A 674-nucleotide genomic window follows, 5' to 3' on the forward strand; every position below is an offset into this window, starting at 1 on the left:
GGAGGGGCACATATAGACAGACGTTTAAATATATTATACCACATCAATGTGTAGAATATTACTCAAATATGAACAAATTCAGCACAGCCCATTAGCCAAGACAACCTTGTAAATTCCAGCTCGTGTTCGTGCTAGTGATCGCCGCGCTGTCGGGCTTGGCTGCCTGCGCGCCCGACGGAGGCAGCAGCAGCTACTCCTCCCTCAGCCTCGGCGCCGCCCACCACAAGGGCAAGGGCGGCTTCCACGCCGGCATCAGCACCAGCTACGGTCCGCCGCCCAAGCACTTCGCGGGTCCCGGTCTCTCCGGCGGTGGAGCCCTGGGCGGCGGCGGCGTGCTCTCCGGCGGCCTTGGCGGAGGGGCCTTCGATGGGCTTGGAGGAGGGTCTCTCGGGGGGCTCGGCGGTGGAGCAGTCGGTGGACTAGGAGGACCAGCTGGTGGACTCGGCGGTGGAGCCTTTGGCGGAATAGGTGGGGTGCCTGTTGGTGGCTTCGGCGGCGGGTCGTTCGACGGATTAGGAGGGCCTGTAGGTGGACTTGGCGGTGGTTTGGGAGGAGCGCCCATTGGTGGATTCGGCGGTGGAGCTGTTGGTGGACTGGGAGGAGCGCCCATTGGTGGACTCGGCGGTGGAGCTGTTGGTGGACTGGGGGGGGCACCCATTGGTGGATTCGGTGCA

The 674-nt window shown here is 63.5% G+C and overlaps 1 pseudogene; it reads left to right on the plus strand.

Annotated features, from left to right (window-relative positions):
- The window catches only part of LOC119591049, a 35,115-nt pseudogene that overhangs the window by 33,963 nt on the left and 478 nt on the right, over window positions 1-674 (plus strand).

Source organism: Penaeus monodon, chromosome 28 (assembly GCF_015228065.2).
Source record: "Penaeus monodon isolate SGIC_2016 chromosome 28, NSTDA_Pmon_1, whole genome shotgun sequence".
In the NCBI taxonomy this organism is placed as follows: domain Eukaryota; kingdom Metazoa; phylum Arthropoda; class Malacostraca; order Decapoda; family Penaeidae; genus Penaeus; species Penaeus monodon.